We start from the raw sequence: 18,462 nt of genomic DNA on the forward strand, positions 1-18,462 counted from the left end.
TTGATTTGGCCAACATCCTTCTGTATTCTCATTTCTTAATTTACGTCAGTGGAGCCCCATAAACTGGCAGTCTTATTTAGTTGAAAAGGTGACATTTCTTTCAGTAAGCATGCCAGGCTAAGACGGCGGTGGATTGTTTGGCCCAACTTCCTGTGAGAGGTGGGGTCCATTTCCCTCCCCTTGAGTTGGGCTGGCCTGGGACTACTTTGACCCAGAACATATGGCAGAAGGGATGCCAGGCAAGTTTGGGGCCTCATCTCTAGGAGGCCTAACCACCTTCCCCCATGGTCTTTTGGAGCCCTGCGCTGCCACATGAGAAGTCCAGCTACCCCCCAGGGAGACCACGTGGGGAGAGAGGGAGCTACACACCCCCTTCCAGCTCTGACCCCCAGTGTGCCAGGCCTGTTGCGGAACCAGCTGTGACTCTGCCCTAGCCGAGCACCCCTGAGGGAACCCCTCAATGCCACATGGCGCGGAAGAATCGCCCAGCTGAGCTCTGCGCTAATTCCCAATTCACACCATCACCAAAGAGTGTAAATTGGTTACGTCAAGCCATTAGGGTTGGGGGTAGTTTTTAAAGGCAGCAGGAGTTACCTGGGACAGTGAGACATTTTTAAGTGAACATGTTGATATTTTAGAAACTGTTTTGATAAAAGAGTAGCGTTGATCCTTTGAATTTCTCTGTAAAGGTCTCTAAAGGCTGTTTGTTGAGGATGAGTGATAGGGGAATGACTGAATGTATTTTAACTCTTCCAGAGGTGGCAGGTTGATGCAAGCACCCACCATCTGCCCTCACACTTTATCTGTCCTGTGTCGTCGTGCCATTCTCACCCACACGGCGAATTGCACTTTGAAGATTACATTTAATTGTATTAGCATGTAACGTACTGAAGTTTAGTTTCAGCAGAAGAACCTAAGTCTATCTGTACATCCTTTGCAGCCACTTGTAATACTAGTCTATACAGCCTCCTCCCGTCACTCTGTCCACAGTGTCTATTGTTGATAAAAGTGGTTGACATGCGCTAATTTGTGTTGACAAACACTTCCTCCAAGTGTTTATTTGGCGGTGGTCTGCTTCAGTTTTGTTTTCTGGCACAAAGAAAGCTTCTAGTAAATGTTTGTTGAATTAGGAATAAAGGTCCCTTCGTTTCACTACATCCTGGACTTTGACCACATCCCTCCCGCATGTCTAGAGACCCTTCTGTTGCGAGTCAGTTTGAGCATTTCAGCATCCACCGATAAAGAATAAAAAATAAAAATTGATAAAGAATTAAAAAAAATAACTGCATAAAGAGTGATAAAGAATAAAAAATAAGAAAAAGCATTAAAAGAATGGTAAAGAATAAAATAAAGGATAAGAAATAAAGCATTCTAGATAGCGTGCATCCAAAATGCGTTTTCGGCCTGGAGACCGTGGGCGTGTTTGCATTGTTTCTGCGACCCCTTCACTGCGGGCTCCATGCGAAAACTGTCATCCTTGGAGGCCGTCCCTTCATTCACTCACTCCCTTTCGTCCGGCTTTGTCAAGAATTGATTCCAGCTCTGAAGATGCAGCTCCGTGTGAAACATTCGTGTCCCTTGCCATCCTGGGGCCCCGGATGGAACTTGAAGGTAGCACAGCTGTGGTTTAAGGCAGAAACAAGACTTTATCTCAGAACTGCAAATTCTATGCGGAGTTTTGTTTCTATTTTTTTTTTTTTTTTTTTTTTTTATTATGCCATGGTGTCTTCCTAGGACTTCAGGACCATGGTTCAGGTCCAGTGACCTGACTCAGCACTGTGTGGAGCGAAAAGGTGCAAAGAACAAGGAGAGAGAGACTTCCGCTTGGAAAGATGGTAAACTGTCAGCTTCTGATATTAGAAGGAATAGCATCTCTCCTGTTTTCCTCAAATCATCCCGCAAGGATTAATGGTCTTTAAGAGCAGAAGGTTAGGTGTGGTCATCCTGCGGAGAGTGGAAGCCAGAGATAGGAAGCAAGAGGCTATGTAATAGTTTTTCTCCATTTTCACAGCTATATCACCACAATTAAAATTCTAGAAATGAATTCTCAAACAGATGGTTTGAGAAAACTTAGAAAAGAATAATTAGCATTTCGGTAGTATTTTACAGTATCCGTAATACTTCAGTGGATAATTCATGTAAACTGGTTAGCACAGTGTCTGGCACCTACCGAGCCCTCTGCAGATGCTGCCGTTATTAAAAGGAAGCAGCACCATGGTCCCGTAACAGAATACCTTGGGCTCAGCCACATTGATCTTACACATAAGGGACGCGGGGCTCACAGAAGTCATGTGACATAACTGGGGGGCCCAGCTGGGACTTTTTCTAGGTTCCCTACATCTAAATCCAGTTCTCTCCCCACCGGTACCACACTCCGTCATGATTTTAGCCGGTGACCCAACAACTGTGGTTGACCTTGACTGTTAACCCAGGGATAACCTTTATCTAGTGGTTGTAGAGCCACCACGTGTTTTTCTGAAACAGAGCCTGGAGGTGGGGAGGGGGCTGTGTGCAGTGATTTAAGATCTCTTGTGGAAGTGGCATATAGGGTAGGATAGAGGGGTGCGAAATTGGAGGTGGGACCAGTTAGAAGACGGTTGCAAAGCTCAGGTGGGAGTTAGTTTGGAAACGAGAGGGCTTTCGTAGCCGGGATGAACATGAAGGGACAGATTTTCTCACATCCACTAATCCTCCCGCGGCAGGTCCCCTGTCATCACCACGGTTCTAGACCTGTTGTTACCGCCTCTCACCCCAAACCTGATTCCTTTAGAGCCTGTTGAAGACTTGTGTTTACCACCCTCTCTCCCTCGCTCCCTGACTTCTTAGAACTGTTTCTAACTTCTCTTACCTCAAGGCTTGGCTTGAATCGTGTCGAAAGATCTGCCGCTCATCATTCTCCATTGGTTGCTCTTGGGCACCATAACTGCCCGGTAACGCTCTGCCAGTAGTGATAGTTTCCAGCTCCTTTCTTCATTGTGCATTTGTTTGGTTTTCCCTTGCCATCTGTCACCTGCTGCTTCTCCCGGTTCAAATGAAAAAAAACCTTTTTCGTAGACATCACCAATCAAACGTACCCAGTTGAACCAACCACTTGCAACCTGTCATGTATAATGGATGTGTTCTTCCCCCGAGCTGTTTATTACTGGAAAGAAGAAAAGCTAATTCTCCTGGTCTGATAACCTGAGCTTCCTAGAAATTCTGTGGGTTTCCTTGTTTGTTTATTCTTTTAGTTTATTTGGTGCTGTTTGTATGTAGTGATTTGGAAATAAATATTTTAAAATCTTACCACAACAGTAGGAAGATCTCCCAGGACAAATAACTCTTCTGTTTGTAACTTAAAAGTTTCTAAAGTACAGCAGAAATTGGCACAACATTGTAAATCAGTGTTTAATTTATACTTTAATTTTTAGAAAAAAGTTTCCAATATGTATTAGCTCTTCATTAGCTTTGGTGCATCTTTAAATCTTCTTCAGTCAGAGGTAACTTTTAAAAAGTATTTATAACCAAACTTTAGCTGGGTAGCAAACATATGTGAATTTTCTTTCATGAGCATTTTTGCCAAGAGTTCTGAAATGAAGGGATGCGCGTAGGCTATAAATGAAGATAGAGCCTATAGTTCCATGTAAACTTAGGTAACAGTTCAAATAGCCTGGATATTCTTGACCAGTAGACTCAGTTTAGTCTTTGCAAATACAATAGTTGGACCTGTTTTTTAATGCAGAGGTTTTAGATTTCAGCTCTCACTAAAGATAAAATGCGTGTTTATGTCTGAACACCTGCGTTCCTTAGGTTGATGAAAGCTGTACCTGTTCTTCGTGTATGTGTCCCAAGCTTGAATGGTCCCTGCTCTTCACATGATGTAAGAAAGTGCATACTTTGTAGACAGATTATTTGGTGACTGAATATACATTAAAATTCAGACTGAAATTCAGCTGCATATTACAGTATCAAATGTGGGCCAGCAGCTGCTTTCTTCTGCCTTACTTCGTATAAGTTGGATATTGTGGGGTTTTTTTAAAAAAAGAGAGAATCACCTGTTTTTTTTTTTTTTTTCAGATATTTTTGCATTTTGTTTCTAAATGACAGGGCTTAAGGTTTTTGTTGAAAACACTTCCTCACACGTGACACATTCCTGGGGTGGATAATCTTCATTTCTAATAAAAAGCCAGATTGAATATAGTCATCATTATATTTTTCTTATTTCTAACACGGATATTTGAAGTACTCCAGCATACTGTGGCTACTTGACATGTCTGAAAAGAACTGTGGTCAGATAGATACAATTTATAGACCAGATAGTGAAGACAACGTTCAGAGTTATTACCGTTTTTATTTCCAAAAACGCATACTTGAGTATAATCCTTACACTTTCAGTCTTTAGTTGGTTTTGAAAATAAATAACTTAGGATTGGGTGGTGATTTTAAATGGATTAGTAGTATTTGGCTGAGTAATAAACTAACTGATCGACGTAATCATGCACTTTCTGTGGTTTATACCCCTTTAGCCAGCACGCATGCTCACTCAGTTTGTCTTGAAGGCTATTTTACTCTGACTCTTTCAGTGGGAAAATCATGTTGATAATTATCTTCCTTTTTGGTTCTTTTCCTGTTTCAATTTTTTTTTTTTATTGAGGAATCACATTTACGTAGGAAAGTATAGAAATCTTAGGTAGAAAGCTAGATGCCTACTCCAGGTGGTCAAGTCCCAGATAAAGATGTAGGACACACATTTCAGGCAGCACGGCAGGGTCCCTGATGTCTCACCCCATCACTTCCTCAGACCAGCACAGGTTGGTCTCGTCTGTTGTTAGGCTTCTGACTTGACCATCCCGCATCCTCTTTGTGACTTTCATCCCTCTCGCTTATAGCAGTAGTTCGTTCTTCATTGAGGTACAGTCATCTGCTTGTATGGATATACTTTGATTTCATTAGTCTATGATGGGTGTTTGGGTAGTTTCTAGGCAGGGGCTATGGTGCATAAAACACCACCGTGAACATTCTAGTACGTATCTTTTGCTGCATATATGTACACTGTTTCTTGGTGTATACCTCGGAGTAGAATTAATTGGGTTATAAATGCACGAGTTCAGCACTAGTAAATACAGTTGACCCTTGAACCACTATGGGTGTGAACGGTGCGGGTCCATTTATACGCAGATGTTTTTCAGTAGTTCATGCTACAGTCCTACACAGTCTGTGGGGAACCAGAGGTAAGGAGGGCCAACTATACCTCGTCTGCACATTCACCTCGAGTTGGTCAAGGGTCAGCTGTACCGCCAGAGGATCTTCCATGGTAGTCGTACTGATTTACTCTTCCCCCAAAAAGAGTTTCAGTCGTTCCACATCCTGGTCAACATTTGATATCGTCAGTCTTTTTTAATTGTAGCTAATCTGCTAAGATTGTAGTGGTACCTCATTTTGACTTTAGCTTTTGTCTCCCCGATGTATAATGATGAACACCTTTTCATGTGCTTAATGCTTTCACATCTTCTGTTAAGAAATAACCTACTCAAAAAAAGGGGGTGTTCCCGTCGTGGCACAGCGGAAACGAATCCGACTAGGAACCATAAGGTTGCGGGTTCGATCCCTGGCCTTGCTCAGTGGATTAAGGGATCCGGTGTTGCCGTGAGCTGTGGTGTAGGCCGGCAGCAACAGCTCTTATTAGACCCCCTAGCCTGGGAACCTCCATGTGCCATGGGTGCAGCCCTAAAAGGTCAAAAGACCAAAAAAAAAAAAAAAAAAAAAAAAAATACCTACTCAAGTGTTTTGTCCACTTAAAAATTGTTTTTTTTTCTTACACTTTGTAGAAGTTCTATACATTTTGGGTAGAAGTCCGTTGTCACGTATATATTTTGCAGATACCTTTTCCCATCTTTACCTTTTCACTTAATAGTTTCTTTTTTTTTTTTTTTTTTTCTTTTTATGGCTGCACCTGCAGCATATGAAGTTCCCGGAGTAGGGGTTGAAACAGAGCTGCAGCTGCCCAGCCTGTGCTACAGCCACAGCAACACCAGAACCGAGCAACCTTTTTGACCTACTCTGCAGCTTGTGGCAGTGCCAGATTCTTAACTCACTGAGTGAGGCGGGGGATGGAACCTGCATCCTCTTAGATACTCTGTCGGGTTCTTAACCCAGTGAGCCACCACGGGAACTCCTTAATAGTTTCTTTTAATGAGCAGTAAGTTCTTAATTGTAATGAAGTCGAGTTTAGTAATCTTTTCTTTTATGGTTAGTTCTTTATTGTGTCGAAGTTGATACATCTTTCTCCACTCCGAGGTTATGAAAGTTTATCCTTCATATTTATTCTAGAAGGTTTATTTTCTGACTTTTATTCTATGGTTCATCTTCAGTCTGTACAAGTGGTGTGAAATAGAGGGCTCCTTTTTCTTTCCGCATATGGATATCCAGTAAACCTAGTGCTGTTTAATTAAATGACCATCTCCCCAGTGAATTGTAGGTGTACCTTTGTCATAAATCAGGCAGATGTTTTTGTGTGGTCTGTTTCTAGGCCTTCTTTTCTGTTACATTTTTCTGTTTCTCCTCATGTCTAAACCACACTGTATTATAGCTTTGTAATTAAGTCCTGATATCCAGTATCTAATACTCAGGCTTTGTTTTTGTCCGCAGATTTGCTTTGGCTATTCTAGATATTTTGCATTTCCGTAGAATTCTTCGCATTTCCAAAAACCATTTGTCAGTTACCACATGAGTTACCAAAAAACCGCCTGTCATTTTGACTAAAATTGCATGGAACCCATGAGTCAGTTGTGGAGAATTGACATGTTAATCTTTACTGAATCTTTTAATCAGTAAATTCAGGACATTCTTCTCTTTATTTAGGTCTTCTTTAATTTCTCTAAGCACTGTTTTGTAATTATCATTGTAAAGGTCTTTTATGGTTTTTATTAGACTTATTTCTGTTACTTGATAATTCAGTGGAGAAAGGATAGCCCTTTCAACAAAAAACTGGAGCAATTAGATATGCTTAAACTACACCCCACATCTTAACAAAAACTGAAAATGAATCATGACTTAAACGTAAAACGAAAAAATATGAAACATTTAGAGAAAACCTTCAGATCTTGGGCTAGACAAAAGAGTTCTTACACTTGACACGAAAAGCATGGTGCATAGAATAACAACTGATGAATCAGATATTTAGATGATTTATTTCAAATGAGATGATTTGTGAGAGTGTATAGTTTTCAAGGAATTGGTTGAGTAACCTTCAGTCGTCTTTGGGCAATTGGGTACCGTTCACCTTTGCCCTAGATGAAGCCAGAGCAGTGACTGCTTTACCAGTTCAGCCTCCTCTTCTCTTCTGCCCCACTCCCTGAAATACTAGAATTTTCCAGACTTAACTTTTTTTTTTAATGGCCTGAGGAGGATATTTAGAAAATTGTCCTGAAATTTGAATCCTAAAATGGCTGAAAAGACCATATAGAGAAATATAACTCAATAGTTACTTTTACTTCCTAGAAGAACCTACAAGCTTTTATTTCTTCATACTGTCCCTCCGATCGAAAAGAGTTTGAGGCTTCTTGTTGATTGAGGTCATGTTTTTCGGAGACTTTTAAAGACTTGACTAAAATAATAATTTGGAAAGAGCTAAAAAAAAAAAAAAAGTACATTTATAGTGTTGGGTCATTATCATTCACAAGCTTTTAGAAATAAACATTATGTCCAAGTGTTTGGTAAAAGCAAAGGTGAAAATCTTATTCTTTCTCTATTGGCAGTAATTCCACAAGGTAACGTTTGACTGGCAAATGATTTTTATCTTACATAGTAAAAGTTTGTGTCTGGAAACAGTCTACATCTCCAAGGTAATCAGTAAAGGATCAGTAGAAATCCAGGAATAATAGTAAGGTAAACACCAAGTGAATAACCTGAGTAGGATACTTAGAAAATTAAACTTCTTTAGGAAAAGAAGCCACTCCTGCAAGAGAAACATCATCAAATTTTAAGCTAAGAGATTGATAGACTAAAAGTAAGAAGTAGTGATTTGATAACTGAGATCGTTTGAAACATGGTCGTTCCCCTTTGGTGTTTTGGGTTCCTAGTCATGAGCTAAAACTGTACTGCTTGTAAAGGCAATAGTTTATCTATGAATCGTGACCGATTTCTCTTTTTTTGTCAAAACCACTATCTGCTCTCTTCTTCAACCAGTCTGTCATCATGTGTTTGTTGGTGCTGCCTCCCAAATCTCTTTGAAGCTTTCTTTCTGTCCACTGCTCTTGCCATCATCCCAGTTCAAGTCACCCTGACTCTGTCTGGAGCGCTGCAGTCCTCTGACCATCTTCCTGCCTCTGTTGTGCCGCTCAAGGGCATTTTGTGTGTGTGCGCCATGCTGATCTCTCAGTACACACACCCACTAACTTGCCGGCCGGGAGACCTTCCGTGATTTGTCCTCTCCCTAGAATAGTGGCCTCAGGTCCTTCTCAGTCACCCCTCCCGCTTTCCTTGCTGGTGCTCTTGATGCTGTAACCACGAGGTCTCCTTTTGGTGCCTTGGGCAAGCCCAGCCCCTTGCCACTGCCTGCCTTTTGCATTGTCTTCTTTCTAAAATCTTTGATGCCTGTTTTTCTCCCCATGGCTGACTCGACTCTCAGTGCTCGAGTCTCTGTTTACTTTCATCTCCCTGTAGATGCTTTCTGCGATCACCTCGTGTGATGCTGGCCTGCCCGAGGCACTGTATGTTCATCAATTTCCCTTGAGACAGTGAGCACAATCTCTCATTTTATGGATTGTTTATAGTGTTTCCTTCAAGTGGAACATAAGCTCTAAGGATTTTACTCATTTTATATTCCGAGTCTCTCTCACAGTGCCTGGTAGATACTCAAGAAATAAATTAATGAAAACCTACGAACCCCAGATTCTTACCGATATAAAATGTAAATAAGAATTCAGATAAATGAGCTGTCTATTAAAGTAAGGAAGATTTTAAAAGAGATGAAATTTGACCTAAGCTTTTTTTTTTTGGCTGGGGAGCAGCTTGATGTGGGATCTCAGTTCCTAGACCAGAGATTGTACCCAGGCCACAGCAGTGACAGTGCCGAGTCCTGAGCACTAGACCGCTAGGAAACTCCTGATGAAATCTGACCTGAGCTTTGAGCAGTAGTTGGGATTTGATTGATTGGCAGGGATCACTAGTTAGAAAACCATCAAGAACCAGGAGACGATTTAGGACAGAAGGTTCTCTTTGGAAAATTGTGGGAGAAGAGGTTGAATTAGATGTGAAGGGTAAAGTTTAGATACCTAAAGAAGCTGAAGAGAGGCTTTAGAAATGACACGGTCGGTATTGGAGAGCCATTGTCGCCCCTGGGAGGGAGCATAAGCGGCATCACGTGAATAAATTGTTTGCTTCAAAGAATTGGTGTGTTTCATCTAAGTCTCTGTTTCAGGAGCATATTCTCTTAATGTCTATAGAGTCTACAGTAAGTTTCTTCTTGCTGATTTTGTTAACTTGTGTCATCTTTTTTTTTCTTAATCTGGCTAAAAGTTTATCAATTTCATTGGTCTCAGAGAAAAGATTTTTAGTTTTGTTGATTTTCTGTATAGTTTTTGTGTTCAATTTCTTTTATTTTTGTTCTTTATTATTTCTTCTGCTTAATTTGGACTTATGTTTGTGCATTTTTCTAGTTTCTTAAGACAGCATAGGTCATTGATTTGAGACCTTTTTTCTTTTCAAATATAAACATTTAATGCTGTAATTTCCCTCAGTGCAGTGCTTTAATTACATCCCACAGATTTTTATACATTGTTTTCATTTTCATTCAATTAATGTTTGTAATTTTTTACGATGTCTTCTTTGACCCATGGATTGTTTAGAAGTGTATGGTTCAGGGGAGTTGCCTGGTGGTCTAGTGGTTAGGATTTGGCACTTTTACCTCTGTGGCCTGGGTTCGATGCCTGGTCCAGGGACTGAGATCCCATTTCATGCTGCTGCATGTGTGACCAGAAAAAAAAAAAAAAAGTCTCTGCTTCAGTTTCTGAATATTTTAAGATTTCCTAGATATCTTTCTGTTACTAATTTTTAGCGAATATTCCAGGTACACTTGAAAAGAATATATAGTCTTCCTTTATGGGATATAGTGTTGTATAAACACTAGTTAGATAACATTGGTTGATATCCTTCTGCACTGCTGCAGAGTTCTTGCAGTTGAGGTCATTTTCCAGCCAAGTTGGCAGAGAAAAGAGAAGAAAAATAACTAGAGATTTCTCTCATCCTTTACAGACCTTAAGAAGCCCTTTTCTCAGTTCTTCTAATCAGAAATTTCTAACGAAACCTTGGCTGTTAGACACTGCTCACCTCCCCAGCTCTCCTAGGAGCCCAGTGGAGGTGAGCTGTGAAAGGAAAAACAGGAACAAATGGGAGGATTCCCCCCCCCACACACACACACATACTCCAGCTCACAGGGATCCTGTGAGAATACCCCTGATATTCTGGGTAGAAAGACAGAATTTCTCCCAGAGTTTTGGCTGAGTGCCTACCACCAAGTGCCTACCCTCTCAGCTCAGGGCCCCAAGAGAAACGAGAAAAACCAGGAAACTCAGCCTCCCTGTAGGTCTTCTCTCCCGGCATTGGCGCTCCCCCTTAACCTGCCGGCTTTACTTTTCGGAGTTCATTGGTAGGTGCTTTGTGTAATTTTTTGGTCCTGAGTTTTTCCTGGTGGAATGTAAAGACTTGTGGATGTAAGCCACCTTGGCTACACCAGTCCTCAAGTAGCGGTTTAAATTTTTTTTATTTTTGTAATTACATTTATAGTTGGACACTCTCAAGTAGCATTTTTTTTAAGGACTTTATTTCTTTGGAGTAGTTTAAGGTTCATGCGGTGGAGACAGTGCAGAGATTTCCCACACAGCCTCTGACCACACACACGCATAGCTTCCCCCGTGAGCAGCATCCCCCCCAGACTGGTACGTTGGTTCAACTGATGAACCTACACTGACACCTCATAATCACCCAGAGAGAGTAGTTTACCTTCGTAACTCTTGGCGTCTTACATTATGTGGATGTGGGCAGATGTTTAATAACCTGTATCCGTCGCCATGGGATCATGAAGAGTATTTTCACAGCCCTAAAATCCTCTGCACTCCACCTGTTCGTCCTCCCTCCCACCCCCACCACCTTCTGACAACCAGCTTCTGATCTTTTAACTGTCTCCATAGTTTTGCCTTTTCCAAAATGTCAGGTAGTTGAAACCAGACGGTATGCATGTAGCTCTTTCAGTTGGTTTCTTTCACTTAATAATGTGCATTTACATTTCCTACCTATCTTTTCATGGCGTGGTAGGTCGTTTCTTTGGAACGCGGAATGCTGTTTCATTGGATGGACCACAGTTTAGTTATCCGTTCTCCTACTGAAGGACACCTTGGTTGCTTCCAGGTTTGGGCAGTTGTGGATACAGCTGCTCTGTACGTCCATGTGCAGGTTTTATGTATACGTAGGTATTCCGTTTCGGTGGGTCGATACCAAGGCTTGCTGGGTTGTCTGGGAAGAGTATGTGCCGTTTTCTAAGAAACCCCTGAACCGTCTTCCGTTTCTTCCCATTTGACCTTCCCACTGAGAATGAGGGAGCGTGCCTGGTGCTCCACATCCTCGCCAGCATTTGATGTTGTCCATGTCCCAGATTTTGGCCATTCTCGTGGATGTGTAGGGGTATCTCCATTTTAACTTTAATTTCTCTGACAACACGTGACATGCAGCATCTTTTCACCGGCTTTTTTTGCATCTGTATGTCTCCTTCGTTGAGCTGTCTCTCTTCAGGCCTTTGGCCTGTTTTTTAATTAGGGTGTTTGTTTCTTGCTCAGTGTTTCCTCTTGATGTGGCCTCCTCTTTGTCTTCTGGAGTAGGGTATCTTTCTGAAAGTTTCCAGTCCATTTGGTTGAAGGTTGCTCAGCATTTGGTTAGGGTGTTTTGTTTCTTATTGTTGAGTTTTATGATATGTTTTGGATTGCAATCCATTACCAGATGTGTCTTTTACAAATATTTTCTCTCTCAAATGGGTTTTTAATACCACATTCAGAATGCCTGAGTTGCATTGACGTGATCAATTGGTCCCTCACCCTCAAACTGTTCTCTGGTACAGAGCAGCTCTAAATTTCTATAAAACAGATTATTTTTACTTACATCAGTATGAGTATACCTGATAGCTCTGAATATCTTTTTAGTGTCATTATGGTCCCCTTAATTTTTATATTGCATTTATGCATTTCTCTCTGTTCTTTGGTATACATTCTGAGACCAAGAAACTTGCAGTAAAGGGTTGTGGTTTCTTTTCATTATTCAAGCTAAATTACCAGAAATGCCCTTTTAAGATGAAATATTTAGTCACTTCAAAACGAGTCACTTTAGAGAAAGAGGGAAGCCTTATTTAGCTATGTTTTCCATCCTTAAAAGAAGTATTGATTTTCTGCTAGCAAGCTGTGGTAGGAGCCTTCAGCTCCTAGCCAAAAACCATTCTCTTTCTTTAGAGCTGCCTTAATACTTTATTGAAAGATTAAAATATCAATCCCAAGGATGGGGAAATAGGCACTCTTAAACTTAAGCACTACTGGTTGTAGTGTGAATTTCTGGATGTCAGTTGAGACTGCATGTGTGTGTGCGTAGAAATCTCATGAACAAATCATCTAGAAATGTAATTTTTCTTGTTCAAAGGGTGTGCCAATGGACACACACACACACAAATTATGCAACATCATGCATACCTTTGAGAAAGAAGTTACACTTCTAGGTGTAGTTCATCAGATTGGTGTTGGTGAAAAATCAGCGGAGGGGAGCACGTCATGCTCTGATGAGGAAGGAGTGATCAAATTTTGGTACAGTTACAGTGTAGACTCTATGAAATGGAATACTACTTAGCCATTAATATGATAGATACCACTTATCGAATGACAAAGTCCATGGTAAGACATGGAAGTTGAAGCGACTACCTAAAATTGGTATAATCACCTTTCATAAACATTCATGTTTACATGGGTACGTATAGGAAAATGGTCTGAAATGATGTACAGCAAAATAGAGCAGTCATTCTCCTGGAGGTAAGATTAAGCATGTTTTTTCATTTTCCTCTGTCCCTATTTAAATATTGCCATGGGATTTTTAAAATCACTCTGTGTTACTTATTTAATGTGAGCAGGGAGAGAGCAAAGGAAACCTATTTTCATTTTGGAGAAAATATTCCTGTGTTCTCTCTCAAGGGTGAAAACTAGAACCTGTGGGAAGGCAGGATAAGGGGTTGCAAATCACAGCTCTTCAGACAAGGATAAACTTTTGTACACTGAGCTTGTTAACATAACTGACAGAAGGCACAAGATGGGTTGCCTGAGATACGAGTTCTGCATCCCTAAAGATGTTCAGATGTAACCATTTGGTAAGGTGGTCCTGGAATGATTAAAGCATCGGGCATTTTGACCCTTTTGCCTTGAGACTCTCTTGGGAGTGGGATTTTTAACAGTGGGCTGGAAGGTTGAACAGGAGGTCCTCGTAAGTGAAAATCTTTCTGATTCTCATTTCTGAATTCAAAGAGAATTTTATTTCAACCTGCTTATAAAAAAGTGCCTAAGAAGATAGCAGTCTGAAAAAAATTCCTGTGAAGCCCAGCCTTCTTTTAATGTGTGACAATACAGCATCCTCAAAGGGGAGTTAAAGGAACGGAGTGTAGCAGCGTCTCTACAGCTTATCATTGATGAGCGAAGGAAGGGAACAAGGAATTGATCCTGGACCTGCCACAGTGTAAAACCATGAACTGTACACACACAGTATTGCCTGGGATCAGAGAGGAGTAGGTCAGTTCAGGGATGCCTAAACCCCACTGAGCCTCACTACTAGTCTTCAGAACTGATGGAGAGAGATACATGTTTTTCGATAGGCTTCTGGGTTCTGGTCCCACAAATTGAGATTCCGTAGCGCTGGAGGTGGGCCTGGGAATCAGTATTTTTTTATTTCTCAAGTTATTTTGGTGATCAGCCAAGTTTAGACACAACCAAAATAAAATATACTTAGGCATAGACCCCTATAAGGACACTTAGCAAAAAAGAACCATTACATAAAGACCCCTAGTAAACATGAGATGCCTTTGAAGTGTTGGTGTTTACAAAGCTGCCTCACTGAGAAGCCATCAACATCCTGCAGCTAAGTGATGCTCAGGCCTCTGTTTCTGATGTTTCATTCAGTGCATTAAGCAGAGCTGCTCAAAGAACTAATTTTATTTCCTAATACATTATATAATCACACTGGTGAATACAGTAAACATCGTAGAGATTCATATTCATAAAACAAGTGTTGGTTCTCAGACGACAAACAAAATTATTTGAGCTGCAGAAGCCACTGTATGACCCAGGTCAAGCTCTCAAAGGAATTATCGAGGAGGATGTGCTGGCGCTGATGAGACACCAGCTGATGTTAACAGGTGGACAAGCTGGGACCCCGCTGGGGATCAGGGTAACGACAACACATACATGGAATATTTTTGGAATCTCGCATCTTTGACTCCATTCCCAAATGGTGTGTTCAGAAAAAGGAAAAAATGAAGACAGCTCACAAAACTGTTATAAACACGGAGCATGAAAGCACTGCCATCACCTGCTAACCAAGTGCCTCGTCTTCGTCAGGCATCTTTTGGCCCTGTCATGAGCGTCATGTTTGTCCTCTGAGGCCACTTTTGCCACCCAGATTCCAGAGTTCTGTGTAGCCTCAAATGAAGGCATTTCCTATACCGTAGGACTTGGGGCTGCAGGAGTGGCGGGCGATCACACAGCTGGACCCCACAGGCCGTTGACTCTTCCTCCGACCATGACTCGCTCGCACCATCTTTCTCACTGTCTGGTCCATGTCCTGCCTGGACGCTCCTCCCCAGACCCCAACTCCCTTATTCCCTTCCCGCCTTTGCTCCCGTGCACCGTCCCCTCCAGGCCCACCCTGCTCATCTCTTTAAAATTGCGCCTGTGCTCCCAGCCCCTCCCTGCTCTGCGTTTTTTCCGTTGTACAAACACCCTTTAGTGAACCAGTAGTTTACTTAGTCCTTAGGTTATTTTCTTTGACGGTCTCTGCTGTGAGACTGTAGGCAGAGCTCTTTGTTTTGTTCCTGAGTGTATCGTAAGTGCCTAGAACAGTGTCTAGCGCAGAGTAGGCTCTTTCAAATAAGCATTTGTTAAATGAATGAGTAAATAAATACACATCGATTGTTCGTTACTAGCTATTTAGGCAGCGGCAGGCAGTTTTCCATAGAGCCACCAGCACTCCGTTTGCACCAGCCCACATTTTTGCGTCTGAACGGTGTCCTCCTGAGATGGAACTGCTGGGTCCTGAGTGCGTCTCCACCTTCCCGGGAGGCAGAGTGTGCCGGGCACCTGCTCCGCTCGCCGGGTTGAAAATCTCTGCTGCCTGAAGCTGATGGGGTGGGTGCTCCCTACACGTTGGCCTGTTCCTGCGCCTGCACCCCTGTCTCTTGCGAAGATCCACGTGGGGATCCTGGCAGTCACTCGGTGAAATGGTTCGTGTGGATTAGGAGTGACCCGCAGTGTCCCTCTGACTTTCACCTTCAGAGCCTAAGAAGCTCTGAGAGAAGTGACCTAGTGCTGCTCCTTTCCCCGTTCAGGAAACGGAGGAACCAAGAGATGAGGCTGATTTTCTCAACTCACAGGACTTCGCGAGAGGCAGCTGTGGAACTGGGGTCCTGGGCTGGGCGTCGGGGGTGGTGTGTGTGTGGTGGAGGGGGGGTGGTGTGTGTGTGTGTGTGTGTACACACGTTTTTGCTGCAGCAGAGGTTCCTCACCCCCTCCTCGGTGCTGTCAGCCTGGTGTTGGCTCTTGTCCCGAGTCCTTCAAGGAGAGTCAGGTTTCTCTGAGGTTCCCGTCCACGTGGAGGACGGGTTCTGTCAGGCCAGCCCAGCGCCTTCGGGCAGGTGTCCCCATCGGAGGAGGCGCTCCCGCCTTTCTGGCTCAGCCCCGCCCGGGGGCCACGCGTGGGGGAGGCGGACGGCAGGGGGCTGCTTCATCCCCCAAGTCCACGGCCTTCTCTCTGGCCTCCCCCTGCCCCGCGTCCATCCCCAGCTCCCCAGGAGCGCTCACCTCCCTCCAGCGGTTTTCCTGCTTCTTCCACCTCCCGAGGCCGTGGTCGCCTGTCAGCCACCTCACCCTGCATTTCCCAGCACCTGGTTTTCTCTAGAGTCTCTTGTGTGTCCTCTCCCGCAGCCTTGTGGGGTAAGTGGGAGCAGATACTCTCCTTTTACACCGATGAGGAATGAACCACAGGCGAGCAGCGTAAATGATCTGCTCCATCCTGCAGCCTCCCGGCGGCAGCTTGGAAGCCGTGTCCACATCCTGTCTCCCGTGGTGGCGGTAAGAAAGACACGCAGAGTTTATCACCGTCTGGGGTTCCGAAATGTACATGACCTTTCCTTCCTAAACATCTTCGTCTCCTAAAGTCCTCTGAGGATATTAATCTGGATTTCTCTAGTGTCCTTAGCCTTGGGTTTCAGAAGAGACCGCTGACAGTTCAGTGTGTGCTGTAATGGACAGGGTCTCAGAGTGACTCAGTCTTCATTCGACAGTCACGAAATGCTCGGACAGGTGGACCTGAGTTCGCAGTGTTCTAGTTACCCTTCTGAGACCCTGTTAGGATTTATTCAGATTCTTGAGTTGGTGTATTATACAGCTGTTAATGATTGGACGTTTCGACACATTCTGAAAATCCACATAAGCGTAGTTTTTAACTAAACGTGTAAGAAATATTTCTTCATGTGTAAAACATAATACTGCACTTAAAGAATATTCCTTAACGTATTTATCAGTTGAACTAATAATAGAAAGTGATATCTTTCCTTTTTATTATGAAGTATTACAGAGACTGACATTAATTTCAACTTCATTAAATTTAGTCAGTACATTTTACTGAACTGTATTAATATTTATGTTACATCACCGCCCGACAAAGTGCACCATGCTGTTTCTACTCTCATAAGAAAACCCAAATGCAGTTACATCTTTGCAGGTAAAACAGACTAGGAACTGACCTTGTCCTGACGGCGCTGGCAGTGTCAGCTCCCTGCCAAGCTTCTCTGTACAGCAGGTCAGGAAGGCTTGCCTGCGAAGCAGCTGATTTTTAATGTTTGTAATGCAGGTTTCATTCTCCTGCCACTTGTCCTCCCGGAGGCCAGGGGGCCCTCGTAATTGTTTGTATGTGAGGGTCCAGAGATGTGAAAAACTCTTGGGTCATATATTCAGGGCTCTCAGTGTGACCTGGGATCAGAAAGCCAAGGCACGGTTGATATCCAGTAAATGCAGGTGAAGTCCTTTGATCAAAATTGGGATTGTCCAGGTCCATTTCCTGCAGAATGGTCATACCCCATCTTAGCTTGATGTCTGTATGCCCACTCATGCTTAAGTTGTTTGTGTCTAGATTGCTGAGTGGCACTGCCTGGAGCGTGCCCTATTGTTGAGACCATTCTCAGGTTGATCTCGTGCCAAAGGAAAAAAGTGAGACTCTTTGCTTTATCAGTTAAGGTGAGAGAAGAGAACCTTCTTGACAGGACGATGAATTTGTTGAACTCCTGTCGCTAACATTAGCAATCAGCCTGTTACCCAGTTTCCTGAGTGATAAAAATGCTATATGAACCCTGCCTCAGTAAATCCTGACTGTGTGTAGTTTTCTAACAAATTAACTGTTATCATTTGTGTGCATTTTTGTTCATTTATGTGCATTGTTAACTATTTGTGTGCAGTTTGCATTTTGCTTCCTTTATAAATTAGAGGTGCATTCTGCTAGGGGAAAGTACAAACACAGACGCAATATTGATTTATACTGAAATCACAAAAAGCTTTTAAAATGATGTCTAGGGTAAAAACGATAGCTTTATGCAAGGGTGTTAGCAACATTGCTTAGAACAAACATAAGCATATAGTAAATAAATATGCACAGCACAAAAATACCATAGACTGCATGGCTCAAGTAGCAGGCGTTTGTTTCTCATGGTTGTAGAGGCTGGGAAGTCCACCCAAGATCAGGGCTATGGCAGACTCAGTGTCTGCTGAGGGCTCGCTTCCCCAGTTCAGAGACTGTCCTTTTTTCACTGTGTCCTTACATGGCTGTAGGGGCAAAAGAGCTCTTTAGGGTCCCTTTTCTAAGGGCACTAATCCCATTCGTGACCTGATCACCTCCCAGAGGCCTGGCCTCCTAAGTACTGTCACATTGGGGATTAGGCTTCAACAGGAATTTTGAGGGGACACGCACTGAGTCTGTATCACACTGATTCTAGTCAGGAAGGAAAAGAAGAGAGAACATCAAATAAAGCTAATGATTGAAATGTCTCAGTCCAGGAGTTCCCATCATGGCGCAGCGGAAAAGAATCCGACTAGGAACCAAGAGGTTGCGGGTTCGATCCCTAGCCTCACTCAGTGGGTTAAGGATCCAGTGTTGCCATGAACCGTGGCATAGGTCGCAGACGTGGCTCGGATCCTGCAT

General features: G+C 42.9%; 1 protein-coding gene across 1 annotated transcript in view; it reads left to right on the plus strand.

Moving 5' to 3' along the window:
* Nucleotides 1-18,462, plus strand: part of RAP2A (RAP2A, member of RAS oncogene family) — a 39,404-nt gene that overhangs the window by 16,340 nt on the left and 4,602 nt on the right. The window lies entirely within an intron of this gene.

This window comes from Sus scrofa, chromosome 11, assembly GCF_000003025.6.
Source record: "Sus scrofa isolate TJ Tabasco breed Duroc chromosome 11, Sscrofa11.1, whole genome shotgun sequence".
NCBI lineage: Eukaryota > Metazoa > Chordata > Mammalia > Artiodactyla > Suidae > Sus > Sus scrofa.